Below are 18,214 nucleotides of genomic sequence, written 5' to 3' on the forward strand. Positions count from 1 at the left end.
GCAGAAATGAGCTCTGACTTTGGTGGCAATAAGTAACTCTACTTCGGGAATCACGGAATATAAAATCCTGAGAGGAATACTCAAGAATTTAAAAATATACTGTACTCCCGATTCTCCAACTTCTTCATGGCAAGGAAACTGTATTTCTCCAGGGAATAGAAGGAGTGTGAACTGTAATATAAATGTCCCTTTCTATGAAACAGAGTACAGAACTATTCCTGCCTGCTAGAAAGTACTATCTCATGGGAAAATGAAGACATCAACCCACCTCCATGATATCAGTGGGACTAGAACTAGGCTTACATGTGGGAAAGTTGTAAGAATGGCATATGGGAGTAGATCTTGAGGGGAAATTAGAGTCCTGGGTTAGAAAATTGGTAAAAGGCAAGGTGGAGGCTATACCAAATCTAAGCTAGACTCACATACCCTTTGGGGAGGACTTGTATCATACATAAGGATTCAAGGATCTGAACAAACAACAGATAGAGGATCTCATGAGCAGAACTTTGTACCTTGTACTCCTGTACTCACAAGTACATTGAGTCCTTATGAAGGTATGCTGCAGAATGTACACTTGAAACAGAAAGAAGGCTCCTATTGCAGCATTGCCTCAGGCCACTTGGTGAGCCTGGAAGTTACTTAAAATTGAACTATAGCTGCTGGTTCATGTTAGATGTCTCCTTGCTGAAAGGACTGGACTGTAACTGCTGGTTTGAACCTGGTGTCTGCCTGCTTAGAGGAGTGTCTGGACCTGCTGAATCATATTTGGATTTTGCTATGGGACTGAACTGCTATCCAAGAAGAATAAGCTTGCCCTCAAAGAACTATTGCTGAACAGGACCACGCCTTATCCTAATAACTTTTCTCTTTCAATGCCTCTGCTGGGTGTTGGGCTAGAGGAGAGATTGAAACCTTATTAAAAGTGAGTTGCAAAAAATTACATATCTACAGGTAAGAATTATTTACACAAATTTGAGACAGGAGATTCTTGATATTGCAACACCATATCCAGATTGAAACAAGATATGAGGGTAGAGAAATCAGTATTTGAATAACACAGGGATAACCTTTACACATGGTACAAAAACATTGTTCATGCAAGTATGTATAAACACAATGTTGTCTTATGCTAGGAATGACAGGATACAGACAAGTAAATGTGGTGCCTTTGGGAAACCACAGGTGACAGCAGTCAACCTTCCATCTGCGAAGTTACCTGTCCATCTGCACCAAGCCAAAGAACAACATGTGATTGAGGCCCTGTTAGAACCAAGTTTGGGTTATCTTGCTGACAGGGGATACATATCTCAGAGATATTGGGCATCACTAAGTTTAATGCAGATGAATTTGAAGACAAGGTAGCTGAGTAACAGCTCATCACTGATGGCTGTGGGGTCAAATATCTGTCCAAATGTAGTCTCCTGGACAAGTGACTCCCACAGTGCTCTCCCATACCTTATCAAATCATGTTCAGTAACAAAATTTCACATACAGTCTACCAATAAGAAAGAAAGAAAGAAAGAAAGAAAGAAAGAAAGAAAGAAAGAAAGAAAGAAAGAAAGAGATGAAGAAAGAGAGGAAGGAAGGAAGGAAGGAAGGAAGGAAGGAAGGAAGGAAGGAAGGAAGGAAGGAAGGATGATGGGAACATGATTATTTTGGAAGAATAAATGTAATATTAAAAAACTTAAAATATTTTATCCATTTTTTTTTAAATTTTAGGTACTAATTCTTTATATTTTATTTATTTTTATTTTTTAAAATATTTATTCTAGTTTACACAGCAGTTCTACCTGCACATGACTTAATAGGCATATTTTTAGACATTCACAAAAAGCACTCATATGAGAACATTTATTACAGATCCAGGGAGATGGTTCAGTGGGTACAGATGAGTGGGTTAACAAGTCACATGAGCTGAACTTATCTATGGACTCTACATCCTAGAAAGAGCAAATCAACTCCTACAAGTTGTCCTCTAACACACACACACACACACTCTCTCTCTCTTTCTCTCTCTCTCTCTCTCTCTCTCTCTCTCTCTCTCTCTCTCTCTCATTGTTAATATCTCTCCAGGTATAGTAAAGGCTTCTTTTAACCCAGGTATCTATTTTAAAACTAAATACACAACTGTAGCATGCCTCACTGAGAAAGAAAGGAATCTTGGTAAGTCTTTGCAACATATGATTAGAATTGAGAATTGAATTAAGATTCATAATATAAATGAAACTTTCAAAGAATAAAAAGTATAATTAGAAAAGAATACAGAACCAAAGAAAAATCTATTCATAGGTGAAAATACATAAGGCTTATATCAGAGTAGTGAACACAATGTCATGGATTAATAGTGTATATCAAGATTAAGGGGGAAGACATTGGAAGGCATTAGAAAGACAATGACTTATCATTCAAATATAGACACTACTGTGCATTTATCTACATGAAACAGAAGCACAGGACATGATATAACTTGCCTATGTTTAATCAGCTGAGAGTAGAATGAATCAGGATCTGATTCTGCTTCATAGTCTAATATCACTACACATCCTGTAATTTTATTTAGTTTTCCAATATCTTCTGTTGTCTTGGTGACATAATAAGTGATACATTGAGAAAGGAGCCACAATAGTTAAAGGACAGAGCAGTACATTTTAGCTCTTTACATTTAAAGGGATTTCACAATACTTTCACATGAGAAGAGACACAAAATATCTATTAGCTATTTGCCCTCTCTTCAACCTTCACATTTCAGAGGGATTAAGCTAAATTTAAGCTCATTGTAGGAGTTTACAGTTAAGTACAAGATGAGAAGATGAGACATGAGGTAAAAAATGCAGATACAGACATGGGAACACATGCTCTGGGAACTAAGTTTGCAAGCCTATAATAAAGAACCTCAATTTGTACAGAGTGCAGTTCTTCATTACTCTGGACTTCAAGGAGGTAATCTTCATGTATTTGTAGAAAGTTAGAATTGAAAATAACATGTCATTCTATAGAGTACAGCCAGGCCACAGCATCAAAATGCATTGTAGGAACTCTTCAAATAATTAATAAAATATATGTACATAAAGAAAATTGTGCAATATCTGTGTGGAGAATATTTTGCTCAAGTGGCACCAGTCAACATGGAGAGTAGCAAATATAATGCCACACTGGCCATGGAGTAAGCAAGCAGTCTGCTCATGGAATGAGGCCATAATAAAAATGCCTGAGTAAACTTCCTTAGATGGTAATATGTCTCCATGCAACTTTCGTACAAGGTCAGGATAGTGCACCCCAGCTCCATGAAAGGATAAGGGATGCCTCACTTTTGTACACCTCATAGGCTTTCCTAAATGTGTCGTTCTGTGTCTAATTGTAATCTGCACCTTTTCCCTGTATGGAACTGTATGCATGAATCTAATAGCTTTGAGTGACTTTTATGAGTCCATCTAGTGCATTCTTGAGCTGAAGATAATTTGGGAGAGTTGAGGCTGAAGAAATGAGAACTGAAGGTGGACATGAGATCTGTGACCCAAAACTCTGCCCTTTAGCTTCATGATTTGATGCTATGTATTTTAAACTAAAAGTCAGCAGGTTCTTATAAAGAAGCTTCACAAGGGGAAGATGTTTATGGGCCTCCATTTCCTTTTGTTGACTCATCTTAAATTCTTATCCATAGCTAATTTGCTTTTGAATACCCAAATCCAGTGAGATATGAGGGGTCTGCTTGCAGACTCTCAATTTGGCACCACTATCTTTTTCCACTCTTAAATTCATTCATTTTGGAGCACTAAAGACTGTTATACTTATCATTGTTTTATTTAAAAATACTCAAAATATAGTAATCTAAATCATACACATGTTTTTCCTTTGAGGAAATTGTGTATAATCTTTTCTTCTTCACACCCATTTCTTCCCCTTCCTCTTTGTACTGCTTGTATTTAAATATTTACAAAGGCAGACTTTGACTATGTAACATCTTTAATTTCAAATATTTGGAATTCTTGACCCCTCTGTTTAATGGCATGAGAAATAGTGGGAAGTGGCTTAACTTACTAAAACACTTCTCCATGAAACCAGATGCAGGAGAATGCTTGCCAGCTAATTATAACTATATGATACAACATAGGTAATAATGACAGATGCAATGATTTTCAGTTGTAGATATCAAATTAATGGTACCTATTGTTATTATAGTACTTAACTGTTTTTGTTATTTCCTCCTCATATATACCTCTTGAAAAGAGGGGAGTTCGCATTCCTCCTTACTCTCAACATTAATTTTAAGAGTAGCACAACTCACATCTGACCGCTCAGCTTCTCACACTTTTTGTGTAGGTGAACAGCCTTATAGGATTATTTACTCAGAGCCGAAGAAAAGGGAAAGAGTCAAAGGTGTTGGGGAAATGCACTTTTAGTATCAACACTTTGTTTGAAAATTTTTTAAATTTTTATAGATCGCAATTAAGCCTGGAAGAACTGCTCCATAGAAACTGGCAACTGCCTTTAAACCATGCCCAGCATCAACCTGCAACAAAATGTCCTCAGCAATGTCACTGAGGCCCACCCTCTTTCTTTCTTGTTGCTGGGGATTCCAGGGCCGGAAGCTACACAGTTCTGGCTGGGTTTTCCCTTCTGTGTCGTGTATCTGATTGCTCTTGTTGGAAACCTCATCATTTTGTTTGTTATATGGACTGACAGGACCCTTCACCAACCCATGTTCTACTTTCTGGCCATGTTGTCTGTGGTTGGCTTAAGTCTCTCTATTGCTACCATCCCCAAGATGTTGAGCATCTTCTGGTTAAGGCTGTAGGAGCTGTGCTTTGAGTGCTGTGTTGCTTAAGTCTTTTTTATTCATTTTTTCAAAGACATGGAGAGCATCGTACTCCTTGCTATGGGCTTTGATCGCTATGTGGCTATTTGCAACCTTGTCAGATACACCACAATCCTCAAAAACAGATTCATCTGTGTGATTTCTGCACTCATGGTTATAAGGAGTCTGTATGATTTTCCCCATCATTTTTCTCCTCCTGAGGCTGCCATCCTGTGTACACAGTATCATCCCACATACCTACTGTGAGCACATGGGCATGGCATGACTAGCCTGTGCCAGAATCAGAGACAATGTCTACTTTGACCTTGGGAATATTTCCATCTTGTTCCTGGATGTTCTTATTACAGTTTCTTACGCTCAGATCTTATATGCTGTCTTCCATCTTCCCTCTCAAGATGCTCTCCTGAAGGCTCTTAATATGTGTAACTTCCATATCTGTGTCATCTTAGCCTTCTTTGGCCCAGCTCTTTTCTCTTTTCTTACTCATTGCTTTGGTCACAACATCCCTCAGTATATCCATATCCTCCTGGCTAATCTCTTAGTAGTTATCCCCCTGACTTCAACCCAATCATTTAAGGAATCAGAACCAAGCAGATCCAGCAGAGGCTGAAGAGTCTTTTTGTTTAAAAGGATTGAGCACAGCTGATGCCTATTTTACAGTGATTATAATATTTGGCACGGGGGGCTTCACAGAAGTAAATGACATAAAATCTAAAAATTCAAACTAAAAATAATATAAAGTGAATCAGAAAACAGCACTATTATCTGAGGAATAAGCAATCAAAAGGCCCAAATCGTCACTCTTGCCAAGTAAGAGAGGATACTTCTACCTTCAAATTCCTGGCTGCTCTACACCCAACAGAAGGAAAACACGTTCTTACCTCCTGTGTGGTCACCAATGATGAAAAGTATAGTTAGCATAAAAGAACTGAAAAAGATTTATTTCCATTTTATAAATGTGCTTAGAGTTCAGACTTCTACAAGATACAGGCTCTCAGACCACACAGAAGCAATACTGTACAAAGGGAGTCAAACAGGCATATACATCCCAGGAGAGGCAAAACAAGGCAAAAACAGCAGTGGTGATATCAGATGAATGAGAATCTAGCCAATTATATATAAGAAATAATGATGGATAAGAAAATAGAGCAGAGAAATTATAGCTGGGATCTAATCACCAAATAACTCAGCAAATAACTCTGATGAATAATATTCATTATAGAAACTGTCAGATATGTAAGGCAAAATTAAGAGTTTTAATGGGTTATTACACCTGTCAATGAAACAAATGAACAGAAAATGAATAACAGGGTGTTTAAGAAGCCGAACTATGGTTTTTAGCTGGAACCCCAACCTCGCTGATCCCAGCCCACAGCTCACTGCTCCCAAACCCCTTGAGAGAGAAAGTTCAAAGCCCAGACAGGAGGGCAATCCTGAGACTTCACAGCGGGAGAGACCACCAATACAGCCCACCCCTGTACACATCCCTGGCCCAAGAGGAAACTGTATATGGCCTCTGAGAACCAGAAGATAGGGGCACTCGAACGGCAGACAACACCCTCACCTGAAGCAAACCAGTCAACAGTTCTCTGCACCCAAATCCTGTGGGAGGGAGAGCTAAACCTTCAGAGGGCAGACACGCCTAGGAAGTCAGAAGAGACTACACTCTACCCACATTTCTGACTCCAGAGGAAAACACCTAACCCCATCTGGGACACTGGTGCATGGGGGCCCCGGAAAAGGGCAGCTCAGGCCCTCCTGGTTTCCGCCCTTATGGAGAGCTCAAAAGCAGTCCCCCACGAGTAACGTGAGCCGTGGGACCACAGGTAAGACCAACTTTTCTGCTCCAAGAGACCTGCTGGTTGGAATCAGGACACACGCCCACAGGAACAGCTGAAGACCAGTAAACAGGAAAGACTACACGCCCAAAAGCAGAACACTCTGTTCCCATAACTGGCTGAAAGAAAACAGGAAAACAGGTCTACAACACTCCTGACACACAGTCCTATAAAACGGTCTAGCCACTGTCAGAAATAGTAGAACAAGGTAACACGGAGACAACCTGATTGAAAGAGGCAAGCGCAGGAAACCAAGCAACAGAAACGAAGATTACATGTCATCATCGGAACCCAATTCTCCCACCAAAGCAAACACTGAATATCCAAACACACCAGAAAAGGAAAATCTAGATTTAAAATCACATTTGATCATGATGCTGGAGGACTTCAAGAAAGACATGAAGAACTCCCTTAGAGAAATGCAGGAAAACATAAATAAGCAAATAGAAGCCTATAGAGAGGAATAACAAAAATCCCTGAAAGAATTCCAGGAAAACAGAATCAAACAGGTGAAGGAATTGAAAATGGAAATAGAAGCAATAAAGAAAGCACAAAGGGAAACAACCCTGGATATAGAAAAACCAAAGGAAGAAGCAAAGAGACATAGATACAAGCATCACCAACAGAATGCAAGAGATAGAAGAGAAAATCTCAGGAGCAGAAGATTCCATAGAAATCATCGACACAATGGTCAAAGAAAATGTAAAACGGAAAAAGCTACTGGTCCAAAACATATGGGAAATTCAGGACTCAATGAGATCAAACCTAAGGATAATAGGTATAGAAAAGAGTGAAGACTTCCAGATCAAAGGACCAGTAAATATCTTCAACAAAATCATAGAAGAAAATTTCCCTAACCGAAAGAAAGAGATGCCCATAAACATACAAGAAGGCTACAGAACTCCAAATAGATTGGACCAGAAAAGAAAATCCTTCTGTCACATAATAGTCAAAACACCAAATGCACAAAATAAAGAGAGAACATTAAAAGCAGTAAGAAAAAAAGGTCAAGTAACATATAAAGGCAGACCTATCAGAATCACACCAGACTTCTCACCAGAGACTATGAAAGCTAAAAGATCCTGAACAGATGTCATAAAAACCCTAAGAAGAAAACAAATGCCAGCCCAGGGTGCTGTATCCTGCAAAACGCTCAATTAACATAGATGGAGAAACCAACATATTCCATGACAAAACCTAATTTACACAATATCTTTCTACAAATCCAGCCCTACAAAGGATAATAAATGGTAAAGCCCAACATAAGGAGGCAAGCTATACCCTAGAAGAAGCAAAAAACTAATCATCTTGGCAACAAAACAAAGAGAAGAAAAGCACACAAACATAACTTCATATCCAAATATGAATGTAACAGGAAGCAATAATCACTATTCCTTAATATCTCTCAACACCAATGGTCTCAACTCCCCAATAAAAAGACATAGATTAACAAACTGGATACGCAACGAGGACCCTGCATTCTGCTGCCTACAGGAAACACACCTCAGAGACAAAGACAGACACTACCTCAGAGTGAAAGGCTGGAAAAGAAATTTCCAAGCAAATGGTCTGAAGAAGCAAGCTGGAGTAGCCATTCCAATATCGAATAAAATTGATTTTCAACTAAAAGTCATCAAAAAAGATAAGGGAGGTCACTTCATATTCATCAAAGGAAAAATCCACCAAGATGAACTCTCAATCCTAAATATCTATGCTCGAAATACAAGGGCACCTACATACATAAAAGAAACCTTACTAAAGCTCAAAGCACACATTGCACCTTGTAGGGAGCTGCAACGTGCTGTGCCTCAAAGATGGTGCTGGTTTCTGCCTTCCACCCTACCAAAGGTGAGCACTCCTTGTAGTAAACAAGTCCTTATTTGGCTATGCCTGCCTGGCCTGCTAGCTTCCACATAGTGACAGCCTATCTGCATGACCCTCGTGGTTTGCTAGGATTGGCCAGGGCTAGCTATTTAAGTGTGGTGCTGGGGCTCCCCGGGGTCAGAAGTTTGTATCAAGGTTCCTGCTTGAAGAAGATCTCCTCTGGTCGTGCCTTCCTTGCTGGTCAGGTTGGGCGCAACAGCACCTCACACAATAATAGTAGGAGATTTCAACACCCCACTCTCATCAATGGACAGATCATGGAAACAGAAATTAAACAGAGACATCGGGTGTAGCTTGCCTCCTTATGTTGGGTTTTACCATTTATTATCCTTTGTAGGGCTGGATTTGTAGAAAGATATTGTGTAAATTTGGTTTTGTCATGGAATATCTTGGTTTCTCCATCTTTGTTAATTGAGAGTTTTGCAGGATACACCCATTCAGAGCCTGCCCTACATGTGGCCCATACATATACAGCCACCAAACTAGATAAGACTGATGAAGCAAAGAAGTGCAGGCTGACAGGAACCAGATGTAGATCTCTCCTGAGAGACACACCCAGATTACAGCAAATACATAGGCGAATGCCATCATTAAATCACTGAACTGAGATCGGGACCCCCGTTGAAGGAATCAGAGAAAGGACTGAAAGAGCTTGAAGGGGCTTGAGACCCCATATGAACAACAATGCCAACCAACCAGAGCTTCCAGGGACTAAACAACTACCCAAAGACTATATACATGGACTGACCCTGGGCTCCAACCTCATAGGTAGCAATGAATAGCCCAATAAGAGCACCAGTGCAAGGGAAAGCCCTTGGTCCTGCCAAGACTGAACACCTAGTGAACGTGATTGTTGGGGGGAGGGTGGTAATGGGCGGAGGATGGGGAGGGTGAGGGGTTAGGGGGATGTTGGCCCGGAAACCGGAAAGGGGAATAACAATCAAAATGTAAATAACAAATACTCAAGTTAATAAAGATAAAAAAAAGAAAAGAATGTAAATTGGTTCACAGTTTTGAATTATGAGGTACTGTGAGTGAGACTATCTTTAACAATTCAGCTAAACTGTATTTTATCTTTAAAAAAAAGGCTTATGAAAATGAAACAAGGTAACCCAGACTAATTCTTCATTCTATGGAAAAACTTTGAGGTAAGAGAAAACCAATATTTTAAGCTTCAAACTGCACAGAAATTGGTTATGTCACTTAAGCTAAGTAATGCAACACAATGTAAAATTCATTTGTAATGTGATTCCAGGAACATATTATAAATCTTACCCATGTATATGAGAAATTATAATATACATCGTAATGGTAGATTATCATGTGTTGTTTATGTACACCAAGAAGCTGAATCCAGAGGCAGAGTTTTTCCCCAATTCATATCCAGCATGTTTATCTTAGAGAGTCTGTGATAGGAACAACAAATTGGAAGCAACAGCCAAAAGAAGAACTTCTGGCCAGAACCTTCTTTATCAGTCATATATTTCATTACCACAACCACCCTAGCCAGTTCCTACTGGTTGCTACTGGATGATGTAAGTATTTGATGTGATGCTCTGCTCCCTTTCTGCTGCTTTCCACCTAACTCTTTTCTTCATAAATGTTTTAAATAGGGCTGGAGAGATGACTCAGCGGTTAAGAGCACCCGACTACTCTTCCAGAGGTCCTGAGTTCAATTCCCAGCAACCACATGGTGGCTCACAACCATCTGTAAAGAGATCCGATGCCCTCTTCTGGTGTATCTGAAGACAGCTACAGTGTACTTATATATAATAAATGAATAGATCTTTAAAAAATGTTTTAAATAATAAATGTGATTTTGACATTCTTTTTTTAAATTTTTATTATTTTATTTATTTACATTCCTGTCATTGCCCACCCCCACAGTCAACCCCTCCCATAGTTCCTCATCCCTTCCTTCTTCCTCTTGCCTCTGAGAAGATGTTAACCCCTCCCCACCCCCACATAGTAGGCCTCCCCATTCCCTGGGGCCTGAAGTCTCTCAAGGATTAGGCACATCTTCTCCCACTAAAGCCTGATCAGGTAGACTTCTCCAAGGGCCTCAACTGGCACATGTATGTTCCTGGATGGTGGCTTAGTCTCTGGTATGCGGGTCTGGGTAAATTGAAACTGCTGGCCTTCCTCTAGGATCATTCTCCCCTTCAGCTTTGTCAATCCATCCCCTAATTGGACCATAGCAATCCCCAACTTTAGTTCAATGGTTGGGTGTATGTGTCTGCATCTGTTTCATTCAGCTGCTGGTCTGGCCTCTCAGGGGACAGCCATGCCAGGCTCCCAGTGTAAGTACAGCATAGCAGTGGTAATAGTGTCAGGCCCTGGTGCCTTCCCATGAGATGCATTTCCAAGATGGGCTGGTCATTGGACTGCTTTTTCTTCAATGTCTTCTTATTTTTGCCCCTGCAGTTTTTTTTTATACAGGAACAGTTCTGGGTCAAAATTTTTGACTATGGAATGGCAACCCCATCCCTCTACTTGATGTCTTTCTATTGGAGGTGGACTCCAGGGGTTTTCTTTCCCCACCATTAGGCACTTCATGGAAGGTCTCTTTCTTTACATTATGTCCTGAGAGTCTCTCACTTCCTAGGCCTCTGGTACTTTCTAAAGGATATCCCCTCCCACCTCACCCCTAATGCTGGTCTTCTCTCCTGTCCCTCTCCAATATCTAATCCTGTTTCCCTTTTCCTGTCCTCCTCTCCTCTCCCACCCAGGTCCCTCCCGCTCTCTTTCTCCTATGATTATTTCCTTCCCCCTTCTAAATGGAATTGAAATATCCTCACTTGGGCCTTTCTACTTGTTATACTTCTTACAGTCTGTGGGTTGTGCCCTAGGTAGTCTGAGCTTTTTGACTAATATCTTGAAAACTGGTACAGTCACCATGAAAATCAATTTGGCTGGTCCTCAAAAATTAGAAATACTTCTCCCTAAAGACCGAGCTATACTACTTTTGGGTATATACCCAAAAGGATGCCCCACAATACCACAAGGACCCATATTTCACCATGTTCATAGCAGCCTTATTAGTATTATTCAGAAGCTAGAAACAACAAAGAAATCCCTCAACAGAAGAATGGATACAGAAAATGTAGCTCATGTATAGAATGGAATATTATTCAACTATTAAAAATGAGGACATCTTCTCAAGTGGTAGTGAAGCATGCTCACGTGGGCCCTTCTGTTTGTTAACCTTCTTGAGTTCTGTCAACTGTATCTGGGTATTCAGTACTTTTTTAGCTAATATCTACATATTAGTGAGTACATACCATGCATGTGTTTTTGGGTATGAGTTACTTCACTCAGGATGATATTTTCTAGTGCCATCCATTTGCCTGCAAAACTCACAATGTCCTCGTCCTTAATAGCTGAATAGTATTCCATTGTGTAAATGAACTACATTTTCTGTATCCATTCTTCCATTGTGGGACAGCTGGGTTGTTTCCAGCTTCTGGCTATCATAAATAAGAGCACTATAAAAATAGTGGAGCGTGTACCCCTGTGGCAGAGTGAGGCATTTTTTGGGTATATCCAAGAGTGGTATATCAGGGTATTTAGGTAGATCTATTTCCAGTTTTCTAAGGAACCTCCAGATTGATTTATAGAGGGGACAGGGAGGGGAAAAGGAGAACATGATCAAGTATTGGGGAGGGGGAACAGGAATCAAGCACTGAGGGCCAGCAAAATGAGTGGAAATATGTAATCTTGGATGGTGGGAGGTGAGAAGACACTCTAGAAAGTACCAGAGACCTAGAAAGTGAAAGTCTCTTAGGACTTAAAGAAAGGGACCTTAGATGAAATGTTCAACAATGGGGACAAATAGAGTCCACCTCCAGTAGAAAGATAGGGCATCAAGTGGAGGAATGGGGTTGTCATCCCACACTCAAAAACTCTGACCCATAATTGTTCCTGTCTAAAAGATCTGTAGAGACAAAAATGGAGAAGAGACTGAGAGAAAGGAGGTCCAGTGACCAGCCCAAACTGGGATCCAGCTCAAGGGGAGGCTCCAAGGCCTGACCCTATTACTAATGCTATGGTGTGCTTATAGATAGGATCCTATCATGGGCTACCCTCTGAGAGGCCCAACAAGCAGCTGAATGAGTCAGACACAGACACTTACACCAAAACGATGAACAGAAGCTGGGAACACCTGTGGTTGTATTAGAAAAAGGCTGGAAGAAGCTGAGGAAGACTGCAACCTCATAGGAAGATTGGCAATCTCAACAAACCTGGACGCCTGAAACCTCTCAGACACTGAGCCACCAACCAAGCAGCATGCACTACCTTATATGAGGCCCCTGACACATATACATCACCAGTCTCAGTGAGAGAAGATGCACCTAACCCTTGAGGCTGCAGGGAATAGGGAAGTCTGGTGGGGTGGTGGTGGGGACATCCCTTTGGACACAGGGGAGGAGAAATGGAATAAGGAACTGTCTGTGGGCTGCTCATAAGGGGGATAATGACTGGATTGTAAAAAAAAGATTAAAGATATTTTTTTAAAAATGAGAACATCATGTATTTTGCAGGCAAGTAGATAAAAGTCCTGGAAAGAATAGGAATTCAAGGCCCATACCTAAACATAGTAAAAGCCATATACAGCAAACCAGTTGCTAACATTAAACTAAATGGAGAGAAACTTGAAGCAATCCCACTAAAATCAGGGACTAGACAAGGTTGCCCACTCTCTCCCTACTTATTCAATATAGTTCTTGAAGTTCTAGCCAGAGCAATCAGACAACAAAAGGAGGTCAAGGGGATACAGATCGGAAAAGAAGAAGTCAAAATATCACTTTTTGCAGATGATATGATAGTATATTTAAGTGATCCCAAAAGTTCCACCAGAGAACTACTAAAGCTGATAGACAACTTCAGCTAAGTGGCTGGGTATAAAATTAACTCAAATAAATTAGTAGCCTTCCTCTACACAAAAGAGAAACAGAATAAAACAAATACAGAGGCGAATGCCAGCAGCAAACCACTGAACTGAGAATAGGACTCCCATTGAAGGAATCAGAGAAAGAACTGGAAGAGCTTGAAGGGGCTCGAGACCACATATGTACAACAATGCCAAGCAACCAGAGCTTCCAGGGACTAAGCCACTACCTAAAGACTATACATAGACTGACCCTGGACTCTGACCTCATAGGTAGCAATGAATATCCTAGTAAGAGCACCAGTGGAAGGGGAAGCCCTGTGTCCTGCTAAGACTGAACCCCCAGTGAACTAGATTGTTGGGGGGAGGGCGGCAATGGGGGGAGGATGGGGAGGGGAACACCCATAAAGAAGGGGAGGGGGAGGGATTAGGGGGATGTTAGCCCGGAAACCAGGAAAGGGAATAACACTCGAAATGTATATAAGAAATACTCAAGTTAATTAAAAAGAGAGAGAGAGAGAGAGAGAGAGAGAGAGAGAGAGAGAGAGAGAGAGAGAGAAACAAGCCGAGAAAGAAATTAGGGAAATGATACCCTTCATAATAGACCCAAATACTATAAAGTACCTCGGTGTGACTTTGACCAAGCAAGTAAAAGATCTGTACAGTAAGAACTTCAAGACGCTGAAGAAAGAAATTGAAGAAGACCTCAGAAGATGGAAAGATCTCCCATGCTCATGGATTGGCAGGATTAATATAGTAAAAATGGCCATTTTACCAAAAGCTATCTACAGATTCAATGCAATCCCCATCAAAATACCAATCCATTTCTTCAAAGAGTTAGACAGAACAATTTGCAAATTCATCTGGAATAACAAAAAACCCAGGATAGCTAAAACTATCCTCAACAATAAAAGGACTTCAGGAGGAATCACTATCCCTGAACTCAAGCAGTATTACAGAGCAATAGTGATAAAAACTGCATGGTATTGGTACAGAGACAGACAGATAGACCAATGGATCAGAATTGAAGACCCAGAAATGAACCCACACACCTATGGTCACGATTTTTGACAAAGGAGCCAAAACCATCCAATGGAAAAAAGATAGCATTTTCAGCAAATGGTGCTGGTTCAACTGGAGGTCAACATGTAGAAGAATGCAGATCGATCCATGCTTATCACCCTGTACAAAGCTTAAGTCCAAGTGGATCAAGGACCTCCACATCAAACCAGATACACTCAAACTAATAGAAGAAAAACTAGGGCAGCATCTCAAACACATGGGCACTGGAAAAAATTTCCTGAACAAAACACCAAGGGCTTATGCTCTAAGATCAAGAATCGACAAATGGGATCTCATAAAACTGCAAAGCTTCTGTAAGGCAAAGGACACTGTGGCTATGACAAAACGGCAACCAACAGATTGGGAAAAGATGTTTACCAATCCTACAACTGATAGAGGCCTTATATCCAAAATATACAAAGAACTCAAGAAGTTAGACCGCAGGGAGACAAATAACCCTATTAAAAAATGGGGTTCAGAGCTAAACAAAGAATTCACAGCTGAGGAATGCCGAATGGCTGAGAAACACCTAAAGAAATGTTCAACATCTTTAGTCATAAGGGAAATGCAAATCAAAACAACCCTGCAATTTCACCTCACACCAGTGAGAATGGCTAAGATCAAAAACTCAGGGGACAGCAAATGCTGGCGAGGATGTGGAGAAAGAGGAACACTCCTCCATTGTTGGTGGGATTGCAGACTGGTACAACCATTCTGGAAATCAGTCTGGAGGTTCCTCAGAAAATTGGACATTGAACTGCCTGAGGATCCAGCTATACCTCTCTTGGGCATATACCCAAGAGATGCCCCAACATATAAAAAAGACACGTGCTCCACTATGTTCATAGCAGCCTTATTTATAATAGCCAGAAGCTGGAAAGAACCCAGACGCCCTTCAACAGAGGAATGGATACAGAAAATGTGGTACATCTACACAATGGAATATTACTCAGCTATCAAAAAGAATGACTTTATGAAATTCGTAGGCAAATGGTTGGAACTGGAAAATATCATCCTGAGTGAGGTAACCCAATTACAGAGAAACACACATGGTATGCACTCATTGATAAGTGGCTATTAGCCCAAATGCTTGAATTACCCTAGATGCCTAGAACACATGAAACTCAAGACGGATGATCAAAATGTGAATGCTTCACTCCTTCTTTAAAAGGGGAACAAGAATACCCTTGGCAGGGAATAGAGAGGCAAAGATTAAAACAGAGACAGAAGGAACACCCATTCAGAGCCTGCCCCACATGTGGCCCATACATATACAGCCACCCAATTAGACAAGATGGATGAAGCAAAGAAGTGCAGGCAGACAGGAACCGCATGTAGATCTCTCCCGAGAGACACAGCAAGAATACAACAAATACAGAGGCGAATGCCAGCAGCAAACCACTGAACTGAGAATGGGACTCCCGTTGAAGGAATCAGAGAAAGAACTGGAAGAGCTTGAAGGGGCTCGAGACCCCATATGTACAACAATGCCAAGCAACCAGAGCTTCCAGGGACTAAGCCACTACCTAAAGACTATACATGGACTGACCCTGGACTCTGACCTCATAGGATTGAATATCCTAGTAAGATCATCAGTGTAAGGGGAAGCCATGGGTCCTGCTAAGACTGAATGTGATTGTTGGGGGAAGGGCGGCAATGGGGGGAGGATGGGAAGGGGAACACCCATAAAGAAGGGGAGGGGGAGGGATTAGGGGGATGTTAGCCCGGAAAACGGGAAAGGGAATAACACTCGAAATGTAAATAAGAAATACTCAAGTTAAAAAAAAAAAGAAAGAAAATATCATACTGAATGAGGTTACTCAGACCCAAAAGGATATTTAAGGTACATACTCTATCTTTTGTTCATGCTTATTATACACTCAGTCCTTCAAAATTGAAAATATGACTATTGTGGATAATTTTCCATGTGAAACAGAAGTCATAACAGGCATAAAGTATTCAGCATATTTTAAAGAAAAGAATCAACAAAAGATACATTGGTAAATATTTAAAAAGTAATACTAATGCAAACTCCAAATCTTCAAGATCTCAGAGTCATTGGCCATAATATAGCATGAGATCAAGGTACATCCTAGACGTCTAAGGATGGGGATGAATGCTATTCAAGACACATCACTGAGCATGAATTAGAATCCTCTCTACTTTAGGCTTTTTGGGTTAAGGTGCTACAATGTAAAAATACACCCAATCCCTAAATTTTTTACAGGAACTGTGTCTTTAAAGAAGAACATCTGGGTTTCTATCTCTAAAGGAAAATTAAGAAAACATCCAGAGTTGTTTAAAGTCAAGATAATAATGCTGTTAATGATAAACTGCCAAAAGACCCTGTAATAATTTTCACAATAAGATCAGAATAGGAAATATAAGATTATAGAGCATTGGGCGGTTCACAGAACTACCATTTTATTCTGGGGCTTATATACCACAGCAGTATCTGAGTAATCTTTCCATCGAAGACACTGTGCTAGGTGAACAGAGGAGCAGAGTTAAATGAAATTTTACATTAATATCAGCACACAAAGAGAATGATAATGGCAGACAACCCTAAACCAAAAAAAGGAGAGTATACATACTGTGACAGTGGCAAGAAAATACAAAGCACAAACGTCATATGGAGGACTGTTCCTGGGGAAGAATAGAAAGAACATGGAAATAACTGGTGATGATTTTACATCCAAGGCCTTTGGTCCCAAAAGACAGTGGTAGGAGATGTAAAAACTACAAGTTACAACAAACTGTCTAAAGTATTATTGGTTAGTGAATAAAAGCAATTGGTAACAGTAGCATTTGTGATTTACCATGTGAAGCTTACATTGTACAGTATAGAAAGGGGAGTCATAGGAAAAATATTAGCGGAGACTGGATTAAGTTAGCCTTTAGGTGGGAATACTATGTGTAGATAAAGTACCAAACCTGGACTCTGTAAGGGAACAGCATGGGACTAGGAAATAATCATTTTGTCTATCAAAAGAGAAGGATGAACAGAACACCCCCTAGTCTCTCTTAGATCAGGAACAAATCAAAATACTCTGAACTTAGAAAATAACAACTGACATTTTCCATCACTAATTAGACATTTCGTTCCTACAGCCAGAAATTCAGAGCCTAAAGCATGTCCTTAGAAGACTGTCAGGCCTATTTCACCACACAGGAAGGGACACTGGAAAATACTACCTGTGCCTTACAAAAGGAAGATATTAGAATAAATTTTCTTAGGAGAAATGGAATTTTTGCCACAACCGAACAAAAGTGTAAATATACACTTTCCTAAAGACCCCATTTCTTGAATGCTAGGTACAGGCCAGGATTGGGACTCTTACTAGGTTGAAGAATGTTGATGGATTTATCTGTAATTCTGCACGCTCTCACAGAGATGAATGTATTTTAAGAGTCTACCCTTTCTTTGTATTTTTAAACCCTTAGCTATGGCCATGTCCAAACTAAGCTAGCAATTACACTTTTTAATAAACAAAATAGAAGATTTGCTGAAGGAAGTCATACTTTGAATTCTCTAGTATAGATTCAATGTCTTCTTTTACCCTTGGGAGACCCAGTCATTAACATCTTCCCTTGGTGTATTTCCCTCCCTCACTATTAACACTGCATCTCCTCCTCTGAGCAAAGGGATTATATCTGGTATAGTGTTTCTCCACTATGTCCTGGGGAGGAATAGAATATTAGACCCTTGGGCACAGGTTTATGCAC

At 40.3% G+C, this 18,214-nt stretch overlaps 1 pseudogene; it reads left to right on the plus strand.

Annotated features, from left to right (window-relative positions):
• On the plus strand, positions 4,496-5,443 carry Or52e7b-ps1 (olfactory receptor family 52 subfamily E member 7B, pseudogene 1; annotated as a pseudogene).

The sequence above is a fragment of the Rattus norvegicus genome, chromosome 1 (genome assembly GCF_036323735.1).
Source record: "Rattus norvegicus strain BN/NHsdMcwi chromosome 1, GRCr8, whole genome shotgun sequence".
In the NCBI taxonomy this organism is placed as follows: domain Eukaryota; kingdom Metazoa; phylum Chordata; class Mammalia; order Rodentia; family Muridae; genus Rattus; species Rattus norvegicus.